Below are 22196 nucleotides of genomic sequence, written 5' to 3' on the forward strand. Positions count from 1 at the left end.
GGAGTCAAGTCCTGTGACAACAAATGAAGTCACCAGCTGTTCCCACACCCCATAGGATGTCCTGCTTGATTCAGAAAGCCTCGTTATTATTATCGTATCTTACTCAACCCAAACATCCAGTGAAAATAAGGTAGCCTTAATATAGAGTTTGCTACTAAAATCATGCCTGGTCACACCCAGGCAGCCTCGGCTGAACCACGAGGAAGCCACCATCTCTTCTTCGAGTGGCTTTAACTCCCCCCAGAAAGGTGGTGTCCATGTCTCTGTACAAGGCAGGTTTCCTTCTCAGCTCAGGAGAGGGATTCCTTCCTGCGGATCTGGGATTTCTTCACAGGTCACAGGTAGGCATTATCGATGATGTTCTCCTCTCCATTCCGGCTCCCTGGCCAGGAAGGGTTCTGCTGCAGGACAGACGTGTTCTCCTTCTCGGCTCCAGAATCATCCGTGCTGATATGAAGAGGGAGGTTCTCCGTGTCAGTCTGTTCATCCTGCTCTGAGGAATCCGTCTCTAGCTGTCAGGTAGGGGATGGTGAAAGGTCTAGCAGCAATCAATGGAAACGAGTTGACATCATCTTTGTAAAGACTCGGGGTCTTGCCTGTCTTGGCCATTAAACGGCTGAGTGCCGGCTCTACATCTCATCTCTGGGATGCAGCCTTCTCCCGCGGGACCTGGTAGTCCCATACAGGCTCCCGGCACATCGGAGTTTTGATGTAGGTGTGGGGGTCAGGGAACTCTGGAAAATGGCTGGGGATGTGCGGCGGGTGGGGTCGGTTCTGCCTTGCAATGAGGGCCTTGGGAGTCACCGGCTGATTGGTCACTGGAGAGACAGTGATGACCATTCTCTAAGACCGTTTTGCATAAACAGGGAGCGTGTCCACATTGAAACATATCTCAGCAGGTGTGACCACGATACCTGACAGCGTGAGCTGGGTCCTGGCTGTGTGCTCACAGTAAGACTTGGCACTCCTCCCAATTTCTGAAATGTGGTTCTATGAGGTGCAAATTGTCATCCCATTTCACAAATGAGGAAATTAAGGTTCAGGATGTTTAGCGACTTGCTGAAACTATTTATTTTCCTTTCTTTATCTTTAAAATGTAAAAATAAAAGGGGAACAGAATAATCTTAAGAAAATGGAAAAAATTTCTCAATATGCCTAAAATCAGTATAGTGTGATTTTATTGCAAATATAACAATGAAACACCTGAAAGAATTTCTATTACATATCTAAAGTTATTATACACAAGCAGCACTTAGCTATTTTCCTGTCACAATCCTGAGGGTAGCTTCTGTCAATTTTTACTGAGGGCAAAATTTATTCCATGGAAGGAATGTGTTCCCCTGAAGGGCAGCAAACAAGAAGGAAGTAATCTTTTGGAGACACATGGAGAATTTTTTTGTGCATTAAGAAACAATTATTGGTAAGAGCAAAGAATTCAGAAAAGTGACTAGCTTAAAACCCAACGTTCATGATACTTTATTGCTGATTTAGAGGTAACACCATCACTCAGAAATGTGACAGAGAGAGAAGGAAGAAAGGGAAGAAGAAAGTTACTATTATCCTACTACCATTGCCTAAATGGCTTCATAAAACCAATGTAAACTTTTTAAAACATAGTTTTTTTTTCAATCTCTCACTCTTTGGGTTGAAAAATATCATCTCTTGAAAGTGACGACGACTGCTGTTGCTCATTAAACTTTGAGTTCCTGTCAGTACCTTGTAGCGTCTCTCCACACACTGTACACATAGCTGGGTGTTGACAAAATTGTAACAACTCGATGAAATTCACCTTGTGAAGAATCTGAACTATTTCAGAGGCTACACAATAAGATGAGAAAGATCATTCATTCCAGGGGATTTATATTTCCTGAGAATTAAAAAGGACGTTAGCAACTTCTTGCATGTAAAGGAAATTTTAAATATATTTTATTCTTAGTATTTTCCTAAATTTGAAAGTTTTCCATTTAGGAGAAAGTGTATGGATATATCCTGATGCTCATCCAGGATGTATATAACTTTTATGATTTTGCATTTAATTATTTATTGTTAAGTTATTTTTTTTAAGTAATCTTATCATAGTTCCCGAGACATGCAGTTTTGATATGCTATATACTCTTTGCACATGCTTCTTTATCTAACTGAATAGTATGTTCAAATCTCTGTAGTAGAATCCTAATGGGATGTCTCTGGCAGATGTTAAACCACAGAGAAATAGGGTACATGAGTTAAGCAAACTAAATTCGAATACTAAATTTGAAAGTGGAGTCTTCACACTACCTACCAGCATGAGGTTTCATCAGTATTAGAAGTGCAGGTCTCCCTGCTCCTTTGTATCCAACTTCCCCAGGTCTCTCACACAGTCTCGTGGAGCCCGATGTGGATAGAAGCCCTTCCCATGTGCCTCCTGGACTTACGCTGAATGGGGCATGAACAGATAACGCCATTAAGTTAACCGCGTGCATTATGAGAACTCCAAAATAAAGGCTGTCTCCATAAGCCAGTGCAAAAGCCTACTTTTAAGTCATTTTTGCTTACAGTAACCTCTTTGAAATGCGAGATAGTCATAAGTGTGCTCCAGGTGGGGCAGGAAGGTGGCAGAGGGGAGCTCCTTGTCCTGTCACCAGATTGTGCAGGACCCTGGATGTGAAAGACACGGGAGATGGACTTCTCAAAGACACTCAGTGGTCAAGTCCACACCCCCCGAGCAGCGTTCTCATCCGCAGGACAATATGCTGATGCGCAGCTTTGTAAGGGAATGAGGACGAGACACTGTGGGAAGCATCAGGTTAGAAGGCACAGAGGGAGGACTCCAATCACACTTCTGTTTGAAGGTAGCGCCATGGACTGAATATCTCCAGCTCTCGTGCTGGCCCCTCAGCTCTAAAATGGGATGATCACGAAGGACCCTCCAAGCTGGTGCCTTCATTTCCAAGCGCTCACTATGACAGTGCCCTTGGGTTGCCTCCTGGACCCTGACGCCTTGCTCTCACCCATAACGTTTGCAGTAGCCTACCTGGTCTCTAGTAAGCTATTTTACAGACTGGAAAAAATTGGATATAAACTAGCGAAAAGATGTGAATGCTGGCAGATGGCTCCTGAGTACGTGGAGCTGTTCTGATACCTGTTTCAGAGAAGTCATCTGCATGTCGTGACTCTCAGCCGTTTTAAGCTGAGAATCAGCCAAAGACGCAGAACACAGCACACAGAAATGCTGCTATTCCTATTTCATACGACTTTCACTGTAGGCCAAACGAAGGCACTAAGTGGTGAGTGAATTTTTTTCTTTGCTGCTCTCCTTTCCTGGGGAACATTGTGTCATCATTAACACTGATGGACTGACGTAGGTGCTTTACAAGGTTGGACAATTAAGTTCGCAAATTTGTTGCAATGATGTTGCTAACCTTTTTTGATATCAGAGGGATTATTCAATATGAATTTGTACCAACTGTATAAACAGTTAACCAAATTTACTATTTGGAAGTGCTGAAAAGGTTGCGTGAAAAAGTTAGACCACCTGACCTTTTCACCAACAATTCATGGCTCTTGCATCACGACAATGCACCAGCTCACACAGCACTGTCTGTGAGGGAGTTTTTAGCCAGTAAACAAATAACTGTATTGGAACACCGTCCCTACTCACCTGATCTGGCCCCCAATGACCCAAAGATAAAGGAAATATTGAAAGGGAGACATTTTGATGACATTCAGGATATCAAGGGTAATACGACAACAGCTCTGATGGCCATTCCAGAAAAAGAGTTCCAAAATTGCTTTGAAGGGTGGACTAGGCTCAGATGTTGGTGCATAGCTTCCCAAGGGGAGTACTTCGAAGGTGACTGTAGTGATACTCAGCAATGAGGTATGGAGCACTTGTTCCAAGACAAGTTTGCGAACTTAATTGTCAGACATCGTATGGCAGTGCCAACTACAAAGTACTGATGTGTTTTTATTCTTTTATTTTTTTTATTCTTTCCAACTTCACAAATACATTCTGCTCAATTCCCTGAATTTGATATTTCTTTAAGGTCTGTTCTTCACTGGATGTATTCATCCTGCCTCTGAAGGAGAGACTTAGCCAAGCTTCCATGTGATGTCGCTGAAGACCAGCGGCCTTAGCATTTATTGAGTTACAGGAGTAAGAGGAAGCCCCACTTCACAACGATGGCACGGGGATCACTGCGAGTCCAGACCCAGTAAGACAACCATAACTGGTTAAAAAAATTAACAAACAAACAAACAAACAACACTTAAAGTCTCTGGAAATTGTCCAAAGGTCATACAGCAAATGAGGAAACAAAACAATCTACTAAAGTTCAGTAAGTCAATGAGAGCCTGTCGCCCTTCAGCCACGACTTCTCCCCATGTGCCCCCTTTCCAGCTGAGCTTGACAGAAGCTCTGCTCCCAGTGGGAAGAAGGGACAATAAAATGGGATCCGTCTCTGATCAGCTCCCAATCAAAGGATACGGCATCCCACCAGGAGGGGCAGATGCCAGCATTTCTCCTCTCCTCACTCTTGCTGAGAGGTAGAGGCTTCCTTCCCCCACCCACCCACCTATGGGGTGGAAGCTCTACTCCAGGTCAAGAACAGTAGGGCACTGGCAGTCTTTGTCCCTGGACACTTGCAAGGCAGTTTCCAGGCCAGGAGAGGAGGCCAGCAAAGCAAGATGCCACTTTGAGATCAGAAAGCTCTAATGCTCTCCCTAAAAGTACTGACTATATTTGAAACAGAGTCTGGGAAAGTTGAAGCCCAAGGGTACTCTTGAAAACCATGGAGATTTCGGTGGTAAGCAATTAAGGAGAAGCTTGGAGCTCAATGAGAATAAGATAAACCATATACAGGTGAGTTGACAGTGAGAACTGATTAAAAAAAAAACAAAAAACACTGTCTTCATAAAGTATCTGTGGGGACAGAGCCAGGAGTGCAGTTTCCAGGCTCTCGGCCTCATGTGGAAAGGTGCTGGCTCAGGTAGTAAATGGCCATCAACTGTGATTGGATGGCCATCAGCTGTGGCTAGTTGGCCGTCAGCTGTAACCAGTGAGCCATTGGCCACTAATATAACTGCTGTGGCTACGCTAGCAGAAAAATGGGGGCTAGCAAGAAGATGGTGGCTGAGCTGGCAAGCGCGGATTGCAGTTAGCATGGCAGAGTGCAGTTAGCAAGGGGTTGGTTGGTTGGCAGAGAAGCGGACGGCAATTTGCGGATCGTGTGCCTTCTACTTCCTGTGTCTCCAACCCAGCTGACAGCGAGACTATAGGGGTATGAACCCCCTATCTATGGCTCCGTGGGTGTTCCTTTGTGGCCTCATCACGTCCTGCGTTCTTATGTGTGGAGTGGGACCAGAGACCCCCCATGACACCCTGCATGACAGTATCCCTGCCTGAGAGTGACACCAGTAAAAAGGCAAATTAGGACATCTCAAGCTCCTGTTACCCCAAAAAAACAACCACCAGAGACTGGCAACTACACGCCAATGAAATGGCATAATCCTAAGTCAGTTCTGACATGAGATTATTAAAAATGTCTGTTCCTGTAACACTGTAGGCTCCTGTAACACATATTGATGACCATAGACAGTGAAATAAATGTATATTTAAATAATTAGAGTGTAAATTAATTAACTATATCATTTTCACATCAACGTTGATATTCATAGCAGGAGGAAAACTATGGTGGGGCCAGCATGAATGGTATTGACACTCAAGAGTGCATATACTCATTTTGTGCCCACCAATTTCTGCAATAGTACATATACCCAAAAAAAATCACTTATTTGCATTTGAAGTACCACAAAATAATGTCTTTGCCTTATAGTTGATTAAAACAGATGTTTACTAGGAGAGATCCAAGATGGTGAAGTAGATAAACACTGTGCTTGTGTCCATCCATGAACACATTAAAATTACAACTAAATTATAGAACAATCAACCTAAAGAACCATCTGAAATCTAGGTGAACAGAAGTTTTATAACTAAGAATATAAAGAAGAATCCACACCAAGACTGGTAGGAGAGGCAGAGACACAAAACCAGCTGGGCCCACACCCAGGTATGACAGTTGAAAATCAGGACAGACATATCGCCCACAGATGTTTGCCATAGAAGAGCAAGAGACCCCCTAGCCCCCCAAACCAGACTCCCCATCCTGGAGTGCGAGTGCCAGGAAGAGGAGCTCCCACAACATCTGGCTGTGAAACACAGTGGGCATTCCAACAATCTGGGTGGGATGGAAGGCTGTGGGAAACCCAGGAGTCCTCTTGAATGGCCCACTCACAGACTCACTCAATCACAGGCACTCACCTTGGCCTCCAGCTGAGGGATAGTGACTCGGGGGCCCTGGAGATATGTGGGGGGCAGACTGGGGTGTGTGGTTTCAAGGAGAAGGCTGGGGGACAATCAGCATTTTCCCTGTGTGGCGTCCTCCTCCTGTGTAGCCAGCAGGCAGGCACCATCTTCCCTGTGTTGAGTCCACCCCCTCACGGCTCAAATCTGAATCTGATTCATCTGGTAAGCTTTGCTGCTCTGATCTGCTGACTCACTGGGACCCAGCCCTACCCAACTGACCCAATGCCAGAGGCACTTTCTCAAGAGCAGCCAGCCCCACACACCCACATTGCACTCTTTCTTAGAAAACTATCAGAGTCCGCAGGACCCATGGGGAGGCAACTGGTCTCAGTGGACCCAGAGACTTTTGCTGAGTAGCTCCAGGCTCAGCACTGGCACCAAACCAGAAGCTACATTAACCTGGTGACCAAAACTCTTCCCACTGTAGTGACTTCTTGAGACCCTGCCTCACCCAACTTGTATACTGCACAAAGCTTTATCAGTGGCTGAACCTTATGGGAGGTGACAGGTGGTAACAGGCCTTGGGGTGTCCTGGCATCCCATCCTTGCTTTGCAGTGTGGCCTCTCCACATGCCTCCAGGTTTATCACAGGCAGTGAACAACCATAGATCACTTTGTAGCTCCTACCAGATAGTCTCTGGCCAGTCACAGGCAGTGGCTGACCTGGGCCTACACCAGAGCCCCTCCTAAGAGGCCCCAGATACAAAATACTTGGAGGTTGCCTCAGACCACAGCAGAGCACCACCCAATTAGCCCCATAAGCAGCACACCGAAAGGACAGTCTCAACAGGCACCAGAGCCCACTGGGGCAAATCCCACTCAGTGGGGTAAGCACCCCGCACAGTAGTCTGTAAGCTGTGGATGTGGCCAAACACCACAGCCAGTCAGCCTAAGGGTCAATCCCACCCACTGATGTGCCAATAACAATCAAGGCTCAACTATAAAAGGAGAGCACACACAACCCACACAATGAACACTCTCAGAGCACCCAGCTCAGGTGACCAGGGAGACTGTGCCACTGGGCCCCATACAGCACATACTACATAAGGCCATCTGGCTAAGCCTGGGAGACATAGCAGATCGACTTAATACATAGAAACACAGAGTGGCAGCCAAAATGAGGGAGCTAAGACATGTGTCCCAAATGAAAGACCAGGAAAAAAATCCAGTAAAAGAACTAAATGAAACAGAGGCAAGCAACCGACATGAGACAGAGTTCAAAACACTGGTTATGAGTTTGCTGAAGGAACTTAGTGAGAATTTCAACAGAGAGATAACAAGCATAAAAAATGACATAGAAACCATAAAAAAGTACAGGTCAGAAGTGAAGAATACAATAACTGAAATGAAGAATGCACTAGAAGGAATCACCAGCAGACTAGATGAAGCAAGGGATCGAATCAGTGATTTGGAACACAAGGTAACAGAAAACATCCAATCAAAACACAAAAAGAATCCAAAAAATGAGGATAGTTTAAGAGACTTCTGAGACAACATCAAGTGTACCAACATTTACATCATATGGGGTAACAGAAAGAGAAGAGAGAAAGCAAGGGATTGAGAACTTATATGAAAAAATGACTGAAAACTTCCCTAACCTGGTGAAAGAAACAGACATACAAGCCCTGGAAGCACAGAGTTCCAAACAATTTGAACCCAAACAGGTCCACACCAAGACACATTATAATTAAAATGGCAAGGGTTAAAGACAAGAGAGAATCCTAAAAGGAATAAGAGAAAGGCAACTAGTAACTTATACGTGATCTCCCATAAGATTGTCAGCTGAGTTCTCAACAAAAACTTTGCAGGCCAGAAGGGATTGGCAGGAAATATTCAATGTGGTGAAAAATACCACATTGAGCCTACAACCAAGACTACTCAGCAAAGCTATCATTTAAAATCAAAGGACAGATAAAGATTTTCCCAGACAAGAAAAAGCTCAAGGAGTTCATCACCACCACACCAGTATTACAAGGATTGTTAGAGGGATTTCTATAAGGCAAATAATAATAGTAATAATAATAATAATAAAAATTATGAACAGTAAAATGGCAATAGCTACATACCTATCAACAATTACTTTCAATGTAAATGGATTAAATGCCCCAATCAAAAGACACAGGAGGGATGAATGGATAAAAAAAAAAAAAACCCTTACATATGCTGCCTACAGAAGACTCACTTCAGATTGGAAAACGCACACAGACAGGAAATAAAGGGATGGAAAAAACATACAATGGAGAAAAGAAAACCCCTTCAATAAATGGTGTTGAGAGAATTGGAAAGCCACATGCAAAAGAATGAAACTAGACTGCTATCTGTCACCATGTATGAAAATTAACTCAAATGGATCAAACCCCTAAACATAAAACCTGAAACAATAAACTGCTTAGAAGAAAACATAGGTACTAAACTTGTGGAACTTGGGTTCAAAGAGATTTTGTGAATTCGACCTCAAAGGAAAGGGAAGTAAAAGCTAAAATAAGTGAATGGGACTATGTCAAACTAAAAAACTTCTGCACAGTAAAAGAAACCATCGACAAAATAAAGAGGTCACCACAGAATGGGAGAAGATATTTGCAAACAATGCCTCTGATAAGGGACTAATATCCAAAATATATAAGGAACTCACACAATTCAACCAAAAAAAAAAAAAAAAAAAAAAAACCCAAACAATCCAATTAAAAAATAGGCAGAGGACTTTTGGGCAGAGACATTTCTCCAAAGAGGACATACAGATGGCTGATAGACATATGAAAAGATGCTCAACATCACTAATCATCAGAGAAATGCAAATAAAAACCACAATGAGCAATCACCTCACACTGGTTAGAATGGCTATCACCAACAAGACAAATAATAACAATTGTTGGAGAGGCTGTGGAGAAAAAGGAACACTTACAAGTTGCTAGTGGGAATACAGATTGATGCAGATGCCAAGGCAGTGTGGAGTTTCCTTAAAATTTTAAGAATAGAATTACCATATGATCCAGTAATCCTTCTCCTGGCTATCTACACAAAACATCTGAAAACATTTATCCGTAAATACATATGTATACCGATGTTCATTGCAGCTTTATTTACAGTGGCCAAGACATGGAAACAACATAAGTGTCCTTCGATAGATGATTGGATAAAGAAGATGTGGTATATATACACAATGGAATACTACTCTGCTATAAGAAAATATGAAATAGTGTCATTTGCAACCAAATGGATGGACTTGAGATTATTATGCTAAGCGAAATAAGTCACACGGAAAAAGTCGAGAACCATATGATTTCATTGATATGTGGGATGTAAAACTGAAAGCAACGAAAGAAAAAGGCAAACAAATAAAGAAACAAAAACTCATAGACACAGACAATAGTTCGGTGGTTACCAGAGGGTAGGTGGGGAGGGCCTGGTAGATGAGGGTAAAGGGGATCAAATACACAGTGATTAAAGGAGAAATGACTCTGGGTGGTGAACACACAATATGATATATAGATGATGTATTACAGAATTGTACACCTGCAACCTATGTAACTTTACTAACCATTGTCACCCCAATAAACTTTAATTAAAAAAAAAAAAAAAAAAAAGATATTTCATGAAAATGGAAATGGAAAAAAAAGCAGTGGTAGCAATACTTATACCAGAAAAAATAGACTTTAAAACAAAGACTATAACAAGAGACGAAGTAATCCCACTTCTGGGGATTTATCCAAAGAAACCCAAAATGCTACCTCTAGGGAATGTGTGCATCCATATGTCCATTGCAGCATTGTTTATAATGGCCAAAACGTGGAGGCAGCCTGGGTGTCCGTTGATGTATAAATGGATAAAGAGGAGGAGGTAAAATATACAATGGAATATTGCTCAGCCATGGAAGGGAATGGGTTCTTGCCATCTGTGGCAGCATGGATGGACCTGGAGGGTGTTGTGCTGAGTGGAGTGTAAAACAGATGTGATTTCACTTACATATGGAATATAAAGAACAAAACAAACAAACAAACAAACAAACAAACAAACAAAAAAACCAAATCCATAGGTACAGAAAATATTTGATGATTGCCAGATGGGAGGGGATTTTGGGGGTGGGAGAAAAAAAGGAAGGGGTTAAGAAGTACAAACTGGTTGTTACAAAGTAGTCATGGGGATGTAAGGTATAGCATAAGGAATATAGTCAATAATATTGTAATAACTATGTATGGTGTCAGATGGGTACTAGATCTATCGAGGTGATAGATGGGAGGGGGTTGGGGTCAGAGTGAAAAAGGTGAAGGAATTAAGAAGTACAAATTAGTAGTTACAAAGTAGTCATGGGGATGTAAAGTAAAGCACAGGGAATATAGCCAATAATATGGTAAAAACTATGTATAGTACCAGGTGGGTACTAGTCAGGGGAATCACTGCTTAAATTATATAAATGTCTGATCACTAAGCTGTACACCTGAAATTAATATAAAATAACATTGAATGTCAACTGTAATTGATAAATTTAAAAAGATGGGGAAAGGGGAATTAGTGGTCCAAATCTCCAGGTATAAAATAAATGATTTGTAGGGATGTAATATACAACATGAGGAATATAGTCAATAATATTGTGACAGCATAGTACAGTGTCAGATGGTTGATAGACTTATCATGGTGATCACTTCTTTAGGTATATAAATGTTGAATAACTATGGTGTACTCCTGAAATTAGTGTAATATTGTATGTTAGCTATATTTTTAATAAAAATCTTTTAAAAAGACAAAAACACAAAACTGACATTTACTTTCAATTTATCTTTAGATTTGAAAAATGTCAGGGATTCATAAAATAATGTTGATTGAAAACATTTCTGACTCATAGACACAGACAATAGTTTAGTGGTTACCAGAGGGTAAGGGGGTGGGGGGTGGGAGATGAGGGTAAGGGGGATCAAATATATGGTGATGGAAGGAGAACTGACTCTGGGTGGTGAACACACAATGGGATTTATAGATGATGTAATACAGAATTGTACACCTGAAATCTATGTAATTTTACTAACAATTGTCACCCCAATAAATTTAAAAAATAAATTAAAAAAAAAAAAAGAAAACATGTCTGGTGAAAAGAATATATTTTTTTCTGAAATTTTAAGGCCCAGACTGACCAAACTTAGTGAGTTTTTAACACTTGAGTAATGACTTGTAATTATCCGTGCTTTTCTAAAATAGTATTTCCTGAGTGAGAATATTCATATTTCAAAATGTTTGAAACATTAATTTTAGAAGCAGTCATGAAAACATCTCAGGATTTGATTTGTTTCTTACAACAAAGAAGTTATGAAGGCATAAGTCTCAGGAATATAAGAAAGAATTAAAATACTTATTAAATATGGAAATGGGAGAATTAAGCTATAAAGTAGAAAGATTATTACTTTTTAAAATACAATAAAGCATCATATACCACCAGACTAGTAAATACTAAAAGTTACAAGTTAGTCAGAGACACTGGAAATAAGGAATTGCTTTGGGGGGGGGGGGGGGGAATCTTATATTTTATAATCCCCTCCCCCTTTCTACTCAACAAATACTTTCTGATTTTCTTTGTAGCACCACAGAGCTGGAACACCGTAAGAATCATGACTGAAACACAAGTATTTCTTCTCAAGTCCCAAGGTTCCAGAGAGGGCATGAGAATGAGACAAAGGGGCACATTATTGTAATACAAACAGTATTTAATCAGCTATGTACTATCTCAGCAGGGGAAAACAATGGGAAGATCTTGTATCTAGGGCTCAGGCTGGACGATTAAAAGGTGATGATCTGAGGTGGAGGATCCGTTTGGATTCGAGATTTATGATAACGACTTTGGTCGGCTGGCACAGCAAGGTGAAATTTTGAGCTGAGTACCGATGAGCAAGATGTTAGTCCTGAGAAGTGAGCCATTTCAGTTGCTTCACATTCTTGTCTCCCAGTAGCAGTATTTCCCAGAACAGAGAGCTAATTACGCTACATTTACCTGATCACAGACGTGCTTAGATAACGTTAGGAAGCAGCGTTCACCCCAGAATGTTTTATCCTAGGGCATGAATGTATGGGAAACCCAGAACTACTTCACTCAGAGATAGTCAGTTATGCCGCTTAAGTTCTCAAAGTTAAGTCCCACTCACTGGGACTTACAGATACTGGCAGACAATCTTCATGTATTCCAGAAAGGCCACAGCAATAAATCCAAGGTAGGAGATAAATAGAGAAAAAGATAGAGGTAAGATTCTGGACAGTGTCACAAGGCCAGCTGGCACTGATAAAAACTGATGAAATGAACAGACATTGAACAACTGAGCATGAACAACATTGAAAGCTGCCTACACGCGTCAATCATACCTCTTCAGTCAACAGGTAAGGAACTGCAGTTGACCATCCCCCCTGAGACAGTGCTGATCTTCCTCACTGGCTCCTGCTGATGATCAAGAAGGGAGTTTCTCTGGAACAGCAGGTCCTCAGCAAGATGATTCCGCTGAGACCAACCAACCAGATGTTTGCTAGAGCCATGGCGACCTCAACCCTAAGATGTGAGGCTCTGCAAAGCTCTTGATAATGCATACTGAAAGAAAGAGAGGCTCTGGAAGTCTAGATATCATACAGCTGAGATCCATACAAAAAGGGTAAATCTAGTCATGCAGGGTATTGGGAAACAGGTCAGAAAACTCTGGAGTTACATTTATGCCAAAAGAATCGAACCCTGACTCAGGTTATAGGCAACATGTGTTTTACACTCTCTCTCATGAGTGGAGTTTAGCCTTAAAAACTGGTGATCTAGATTTCTAGCATAGACTCCTAATAATAAAAGAATAAAACACCAAAGTGTTAGAAATTAAATACATTCCTTGGTCAACAATATAAACACAAGGAAAAGTAGATAGAAATTCGGCTGCTGAGGAGGGGTTACTTCCAGAAACATAGTTATGCCTAGAACAATATTTAAGACTCTGAGAGTATATAAATATTGTGAAGAAAGTGCAATTAGTGGTTCATTAAAGGTTCTGACCAGTCTCTCTCTCTCTCTCTCTCTCTCTCTCTCTCTCTCTCTCTCTCTCTCTCTCTCTCTCGTATCACCAAGCAGATACATAGATACAAAAATTCCCTTCAAGCAGAGATAAAAATAGGAATTTTGAAAAATGTCCTTACATGATTTTAACATGTTCTCTCACTCTCCCTCTCTCTGTTATTTCATTGCAAATAACTGGTATGTAGAGAAGAAGAAGGAGGAAGAGGAGGAAGAGGACGAGGAGGAGGAGGAGGACAGGAAATACAGTACGTTGCTGAGGTCTGCAAAAGGTCTGGTATTTTATTCTCCTTCTGAGGTAGCAAAGCAGTCCGTCACCATTTTATAGATGCCAACAGCAGACATGGGACTCCTGGGTTGGAGACAAAGGACTATTAACCAAGACACATCCCACAAGAACAACGTGAATCAGCCTAGATGGACACCTGCTCACAGTGGGCTGCATAAAGGGGAACTCCGAGCTTTGAGAACCCAAATATTTTATAGCGGGCAGTAAGCATGCCTGCCCTGGGTTCCGCAGTGAGACAGGACTCCATCCTCCAAGTCTGTTCACTACGGAGACATCCTTGCAGAGACAGCTCAGAACAAAGGGTGCTTAGTCCCTGGCTTACAAGTTATGCTGAAACATGAGACCCACGGTAACTGTCACCTAATGAGTCTTTCCTGCCTGAGAGGTAACACTTCAAATAGCTTTAGTTAGCTAGTTAATATTTTCGTGCATTCAAATTTGGGAAATGTTGAGATTTTTAATTATGACAAAGCCCACAAGATACCAGTGCCTGAGATAAGGTGAGGGAGACATGCTGAGAAGCTGTTCATAGGAGCAAAAGGAGAAAAATGTATAAAACCTAGTAAACATCTTCTGAATTTGCCAATGACAAACTCAAATGTGACGAAAAAAGTTCATGTAACCTGGGAGAAGGGCCAGAAGGTTTTGTATTTAGTGAGTGTAGTGGGTTGAAAAGGATCTCCCAAAATATTAATATATGCTCACCTCGACCCTCAGAATGAGACCTGTTACTCAGAAGGTGGACTAAGGGTCTCTGCAGACATTACAGTGAGGGCCTTGAGAAGAGATCCCCTGGATGAGGCTGGACCATAAACCTGGTTACAAGTGTCCTTATAAGAGACCCAGAAGGGACACAGAGAGAGAGGAAGAGAGGAAGGGGCTGTGAAGACGTGGGCAGCGATTGAAGTGGCATACAAAAGAACGCCAAGGATTGTGGCTAGCCACCAGAAACTAGGAGGCAAGCACGGAGCAGACTTTCCCTCTGAGCACCCAGAAGGAGTCAACCCTGAGACAGCTTGATTTTGGACTTTGGTTTTCAGAACTGTGAGAAAGTAAATTTCTATTGTTGAAAGCCACCCAGTGTGCAGTAATTTGTTACTTACTGGTGCGAGTGTGACAGTGGGATGGGGTGGGGGTGATTGTGATACAGGAGACTTAGCATGTCCCTAGGTAGACAGGGAGGTCCCTGGTGGAATAAACAAAACACAGCCATATCTTAAAACTCCAGGTTTTGAAATCACTCCTTTGCTCCAGGACATAATGTAATAAGGCCTGAGGTTAATCATAAAATTCCTTTTGGCCTGACAATGGAGCAGATCTGATAGATAAGAGTGGGTTACTTTGCTAATTCCTTTAGGATGGGCAAGCAGAACAAACCTGGTAGACGAGTTTCATTAGAAGGCGCCAGTTTCCTTCTTCAAACAGCTCCCCTTCCCCAAGCAGGCAAGGGAAGGTATAAAAGTAAGAGCTTTTGCCTCAGTCACTGGGCACCACCATTCGGGACCCCCTCCCACTCGGGAGCTGCAACCTCTTCTCCTGCCTCTAATAAACTATCCTCTTTTTAAAACTTTTTGCCTCTCCCTGGTCTGTGTTTCCATTCTTCTGCTTCATGAGACACGATCCCAGCCCGCACCCAGAAACTGCCGGCAGATCCAACATCACCTACATCAATTATAGAGTAGAGGAGTTGATCTGTAACAGCAATCCAGCTATGGGAACAAGGAGGCGTGGTCACCTGTCATTGTTGTCACTAATAAAGAAAATGCCTGGTGTTTCACCTGTTCATTTCTTACAATATCTGTTTGGTATCACTCTGTTCCAGAGTAATGTTGTGTACAACAGCTATTTATTCTAAGAGCTGAAGGTGCCAAAAGTAGTTAGCAATGCATTTGTCAAAAAATTTGGCAGAGGTCCTGGGATTATGGTGTTTTGTAAAAATGTGCTGTTGTGTGTCAGAAAACACATCGACAATGTTTCAGTTTTAAATTGTTTCCATTTCAGAGGGAAAAAAAAACACAAAAAACATCTGAATGTCTGAAGCTGGCCGGTCACTGCCTGTTTTCTGTTACTGTATGTAGCACAGGCCACCTGCGCTGCCCTGATTTATTGCTGAGGACACTCGGGACAGAAGCGATGTCCACACAGGTGAGGGGCAGGGCCAACACATTTCCCAGGACCCTTCTCCTGCAGCCTAGCCACCACTTACAGCGCCTTCTCTCTCAGGGGCCTCTCCCACATTCTTTCCTTTCTTTCTTTCTTTCTTTCTCTTTCTTTCTTTCTTTCTTTCTTTCTTTCTTTCTTTCTTTCTTTCTTTCTTTCTTTCTTTCTTTCTTTCTCTTTCTCTCTCTCTCTCTCTCTCTCTCTCTCTCTCTCTCTCTCTCTCTCTCTCTTTCTTTCTTTCCTTCCCTCCTCCCTTCTCCTTTCTCCCTTCTCCCTTCTCTCTTCTCTCTCTCTCTCCCTCCCTCCCTCCCTCCCTTCTCTCTCTCTCTCTCTCTCTCTCTCTCTCTCTCTCTCTCTCTCTCTCTCTCTCTCTCTCTCTCTCCCCTTTAATTTTTGGTTTTGGATTTTTCCTCCAAAATGTTTCCTTGGTTGTCATTCTTTTGGAGATCAGTGGCTCCAGCAGTAATGCTTGTTCTACCTCTTTATAGGAACCCCAGATTTCTCTAAACTTGGCTATTTCATGCTAACACTTACCTTGTGCAGGTCCTGCCCCAGCACAGACATCAGCCTTTCTCAGAAACGTAGGGTATCTCAGAGGCAGCCTGATAAGCACTCATTTTCCAAGCGAGGTGGCTGCAGCCCGGGGAACGTTACCTGGTAAAGTCCCAAGCTCTGACTTCAGGTCCCACTCAACTCCAACTAGGGCCAGGGCTGCCCTACAAGTCAAACTGCAGGTTTCCTTCTATGTCTTCAAATCAATCATTTTGCTAAGAAAAGTCTCCAAATAAATGAAAATGAGATAATTTACAGCAGTGCATTCTAGGCAGAGCACGGAAAATTTAAGCATCTTTTCCCTGGTTCCATTCCCTGTCCCACCTGTATCTTTATTACAGGTACAAATGATGCTAATCTGACAGATGTGATTCAGCCCACGAAAACGTGTCTTCTGGAGCAAGAACAAGTTAACCATTGACCTTAAGGCCCATCTGCAAAGCACGGCTTTCGTTTTGTTAAGCAGACAGCGTAAGAGAGGCAAAGGGGTCTTTTTCTGCTAATGACAAAACCGAGACAGACTGCACAGGAAAAACATCTAGATATGCGTGGAGGGGAACTGTGCTTCTTTGAGAAGCTAGATGAGGAATAAGATTTACTTGTTTCAGAAAGTATGTCAGACATGCGGGACAGGCCCATTATCAGAGACCCCCCAATGTGTCACTATTCCCGGGGTTCAATAATGCTTTGCTCATTCCAGCTATGACACCTGCATGCCTAATAGTCACACTACTTCCACTTTTTAAGACAAGGGACAAAGATAATTTGGGAGTGCAGGGAGAGATGGAGAAGGCGGCAACCAGAATTAAGCATTTTGTGGAAGGGATACAAAGGAACCAGTGTCAGAGAAGGAAGAAGGCAGACCTTTCTGGTAGATGAACTCTGACTGACAAGACACCAACTGGTCTTTGTGATTGACAATCAGGCTGGGCCACAGAGGAACAGGTAATTGCAATTGTGTATTATCTTTTCATAAGCACTGACGCTCTAAATAGGCCTGCGGGCATACAGAAACCCAGCCTCAGCAGACAGCTGCTCCTTGGGATCCCACCCGCTGTTTTCAGGGTGCTTTACTATCACCCCATAGAGATGAGGCCAGACCCCCAAATTGCTGCCCACTGCATAGACACTGTCACATTCCCTGGGGTGCACATTTCCTTTGCAGGCAGAAGGCCAGAGGCAGTCCCAGACTCACCACTTCTCCGCAGTAGGTATTAGATGCTGAATCTTAGCCCTATCATGCTTAAAATAGGATTAAAATACTGACCCTCCATAATGCACGCAGTTTGTGGCTCACATGAGAACCATATAAGATTGCAAATACGGATAGATTTGCACCCGTAAATGCGGCTGCATTCCAAATTCTACCCAAATACTTCCCACATTGTTAGAAACAGTATGTTTATTCAACTGATTGCTTACTTAGGCTGTGAGTTTCTTAGGGAGAACCACAGCCAAGCCTTGTGGCTGCATATGGATTTAGCACAGTGCACGAAAAAGCTGGAGATTAGCAGAGTGTGTTAAATGAATAAATTCCCATAGTTGTTCTAAATGCACTTTTGAAACCTGGGATAGCTTCTAAAACCATAAAAAACATGTATGAATTGGCCAATAAGGACCAGTGGGTAACTCTTGGGCCAAATCCTTTCTTAAACAGTATGACAATTTATCTCAATTATGAACACAGAAGTGGTAAAGCAGGTAACAACTGCAGTGCACATTGCAACCAAGATTATAATACTCAGAAAGTGGACTCTCCCAGAAAGTGCCACTGAGGCATTTTCCAGCCGAGAGACACATTCCCCTGTGCTGCGTGTGCTTTCCTCTGTGACAGCCCCAGGGGCCGCCTTTGAAAGATTTGTAGTAGGGGACTACATTTATTGGTGTCCCCACTGTACAACATTTAGTGGGGAAAGGTCACTAAAATAAACCATAAAATCGGTGTGAAAGCTGAGAAGAATGAGAAGGTCCCAGAAGAGCTGTTGGCCACTGGAAATGTAGACACTCAGCTCCTGGTGAAGAGACCCACGCTTCCTCCTTGATCCCGGGTCTCTTGACCCCACCTTCCTCTGACCACACTGGGTTTCCTACAACACTGGGGTAGGGCAACCTCATCTGGATCTTGCCACAAGGACAAATCTGTCTCCAACCCTCAGCCTGAGAATCACTGGAACTGATATTTAAACTGAGGAGTCCTGGGTTCTATTCTATGTCTACATATCAAATGCAGGGATTGGCATCTAAACACCTTTGTGGGTAACTGACAGGCCCTTGCAAATGTGACAGCCTAAGCATGAGCTCCAAACATCACTTTGGTCACTGTTTCTTGGCGCAGGGGGCAGACTCCTTTTCTCGGTAACCGCCTCCCATGTGTCCAACACCCAGACGTACACCAGCTCTCCACAGCCTGATAAAATGGACTCAATTCCGCCCAGCTCAGAGACTTGCTACCAGATCGTGGAGAAACATGGAGAAATGGAGTCAAACCAGAACCAGTGAAGTATGAAGACACCAACATTCTGGGTGTGGACAACACCCGATCCGCAAGACTACTCGGAAGATGTGAGCAAGACTTCTGTGTCCTCCAAGGTGGGCTTTCACTTCTGGTCAAAGTCATTTGTCTGGTTGGGCTGTCAGCCTCATATCAGCAGTGCAGGTACTGGAGTAAACAGGACCCCACGGCCCCAGGCCTCCTCTAGGATGACGATATGAGAACATCACATTGAACCGACCCATGGATTTCAAGAGAGCATTTCTAGCATAATCTACATGTGTTATCAACGAAGGGATTATTGCTACTAGGATCAGTGGTGAGTTAAAAATAAAAACGTGATTTTTTTTCACCCTCTCCAGCTGCATTTGACATCATTAAGTCCATTAACTTCCTGGAAATTTTTGTTTAAAATGCAAAATTATGAAGAGGACACCTATTAGGGAAAAAAGGGAAGTATTCCACTGTATATACTGGAATTTCGTTATTAAATCTCAAATGTGTGTTGTGAGCCTGCACACATTCTCTCCCACTTTTTACATTCTCTCTCTCTGTCTCTCTCTCTCTTCTCTCTCTCTCTCTCTTCATTCTTTGTCTCCCCCCCTTTCCTTTTTCTCTTGTCTAAATACAAAGACAGTTTTACCTCAAACAACCTTTAGTTTAAAAATAAGCCACAAAAAAAATTTTAGCAGATTAATTTATCCTGATGAAGAGAGAACAAAATTTTTCAATGCCTTTAAAACCTATCACTGTTTCCATGAAGACATTATTTTCCTTGGTGAAAACTAAACAATAAAGTTTAACTGATCAAGGAGCAGTTATAAATGAGCTCCAAAGAGGTACTTCCTGAGTTTAGGAGTTTGGGAATGTTACTAAGCTATTCAGTCATATTGATAATCCTTGAGCAGAGAAACCATTCTTCAGACTTATAGTCCTAAAAACTATGCAACAAAGTAAATTTGTGAAAAAAATTACAATCAGCAAAGGTGAGTACATGTTAATAATCATTTACTGTTTGGAGTTTTACAAAAACCAGTAGATATTATACCGTGTTTTCCTGAAAATAAGACTTAGCTGGACCATCAGCTCTAATGCATCTTTTGGAGCAAAAATTAATATGAGACGTAGTCTTATTTTAATATAAGACTGGGTCTTATATAAGACTGTATACTATAATATAATATGATATAATATCAGGTCTTGTATTAATTTTTGAGGCTCCAAAAGATGCATTACAGCTGATGGTCTGGCAAGGTCTTATTTTCAGGGAAGCATGGTACCATTTGGAACATCTCCTGCGACTGTTATATTTGCACCTATCTACGTGCAACTAACTAGCCATCCACCTACTGGGAAATTAAGTGACCTTGACCTAACATATTTTAAAATGTTTTAAGTAAGTATTAGGTGGATTCAGGGGTCCTCTTCTAACACAACTGAGTGCTATCTACCCAAGAGCAAGAAATCTGAGCACCTGAATTGAAGGACATCAGCGTTCTAACTGAATCACTCAGTGGTTCATTCGGATGCACTTGAGGTCCTGAGCAAATACAGCATGAATTGGTTTGGCTGCAAAGAATTGGGGTTGGGGCCCGTGCATGTAGACCTGGACTCAGACTGTAGGTGTGCCCATCACCAACCCAGGTCCCCTTGGATGGGATGAGGGCGCTGCCTGTATTCCCTGCAAAGCCGACCAGAGACGTTATGCTCTACCGGGGCACTGCTTCCTGTTGCGCAGGAAGAAGTGGCCTCAGAGTTTTCTCAGCCCATGTCCACGCCCCGCTCACCAAGCACACCTGCTCAGCATAGAGACACTTGCTGCCACCACAGACAGAAAGCCACTGGACCACGTAGCCCGCAAGCCCACTGGGGTTCCACAGGCTTTATTCTAGTGCCCCAAAAAGGAAGAACTCAGCTCAAAAAAAAAAAAAAATGTTTAAGCAATAGCAGGCTATTTTCACATATCACTACATTTTTCTCCATTTCTTCAGTTTTTGTGATTTTTTTTTTACATTATAAAATGTTATTGGTGTAAATAGATCCTTAACTATTACATGCATTTTACCTGCATACATTTCATGCTGTACTACATTTTTGTTAATTTTTATTTTATTTTACTTTTTTAAAAATGTGTGATTTTGGTTACTAAAGATTTGGCTGGTGATGAAACTGCCCTGGCTAAATGGTTGGAGAACGTTAATGCTTTTTCTCCTCCCCCAACCTAGTATGGCTTAGGAGACATGCTGCTTGAGTGTGGAGTAACGTGTTCTTTATCATTGCCGAGTGACACTCCTGGCCACACATGTCTCCACATTAGGCAAATAAATTATCGCACAAGACGGGAAATGGAGAAGCTGACCTAAATTTTGTTTCCAAAGTGACAGCCTGAGCGACACTAATTCCTCACAGTAGAGGGACAGAAAGGTGACGTGTCGTTCGAATATAATTACAGCTCTACTGAGTTAAGACGAATTTCACATGGAAATGACAAAAAAGACTGGCCTTGTCATGGAGGGTGGAACTGGGATATCCTGTTCACGATTAACCATTACACGACTTCTATTCACAGTATAGTGCTCTGTTGAAAGTTGGACCGCAGCATTAGGTCTGGGTTTAAATCTCTCATCTACTCCACATTCACTGTCTGACTCTGGGCACTCGTTTCCTCCTGAATAAACGAGAGGTAATAATGATAATATGTACCTCACAGTGTTTTGTGAGGATTAGAGCCACGGGATTTCCTTTACTTCCTACAAACTCATCGTAAGTGTTCAACAATGTATTTACATCTGCTTGAGGCTAAATACTGTTGTCACAGAAAACATAAAAATAGTTCATAGCTAATCTTCATTAAAGAGCACAGTATTCTGTGCACTGCCCTTATAAGTACCAGGCTTACTTCCATGCACAATTTTGAAAAAGTGAACTTATAATACAATTGAAATTAATATATTGGAAAATGCAATGAATAAGTTGTAATATCATTATTTCTGTTCATATATATGCTTCATAATTCTTCTGTAAACGTTTAACTCCATTTTTATAGTAAAAATATGAGGGTTCACTATGGATTAACTACAGCTCCTTGCAGACGAACACCTGGTACGTACAATGGCTTATAACCTTGAACACAGTGCTGTGCTCCACTCCCACATGTCTGGCTCTATCCATCAAGCATATCAAGGTGCCGCACCCTGGAGAGTGGCCGCTGCTGCTCTGCCTGTGCCGAGTGTGGTGCGGAGGTCCGGAAACCATGCGGTGCCAGGTGCTGTGCGGAGGTCCGGAAACCACACTGAGGCTCGTCAATAGCCATCCACAGCTCGATCACATTATTTAA

General features: G+C 42.4%; 1 pseudogene; it reads right to left on the reverse strand.

Moving 5' to 3' along the window:
• Positions 1 to 290: 290 nt before the first annotated feature.
• Positions 291 to 22172, reverse strand: LOC109439183 (transcription initiation factor TFIID subunit 8-like; annotated as a pseudogene).
• Positions 22173 to 22196: the final 24 nt, after the last annotated feature.

The sequence above is a fragment of the Rhinolophus sinicus genome, chromosome 1 (genome assembly GCF_057876585.1).
Source record: "Rhinolophus sinicus isolate RSI-liver-muscle chromosome 1, RSI-T2T, whole genome shotgun sequence".
Taxonomy (NCBI): Eukaryota; Metazoa; Chordata; class Mammalia; order Chiroptera; family Rhinolophidae; genus Rhinolophus; species Rhinolophus sinicus.